Genomic DNA, 207 nt, shown 5'->3' on the forward strand with positions numbered 1-207 from the left:
GTTGCTTCTCTAGCGTGCATGAGGCCTTGAGTTCATGCAGAGCCTAAGGCTCAAAAAAAACAAAAAAAAACAGAAAAGAAAAACCAAAAAAAAAAAAAAAAAAAAAAAACCAAATACATCAAATCAATCAATCTTTCAAGTATTTGTGGTATTTGTGTATATGCCTATGTGAGTGAAAGCCATATGTGTGCGGTTGGCCACAGTGGT

Source organism: Microtus ochrogaster, chromosome 10 (assembly GCF_000317375.1).
Source record: "Microtus ochrogaster isolate Prairie Vole_2 chromosome 10, MicOch1.0, whole genome shotgun sequence".
In the NCBI taxonomy this organism is placed as follows: Eukaryota; Metazoa; Chordata; class Mammalia; order Rodentia; family Cricetidae; genus Microtus; species Microtus ochrogaster.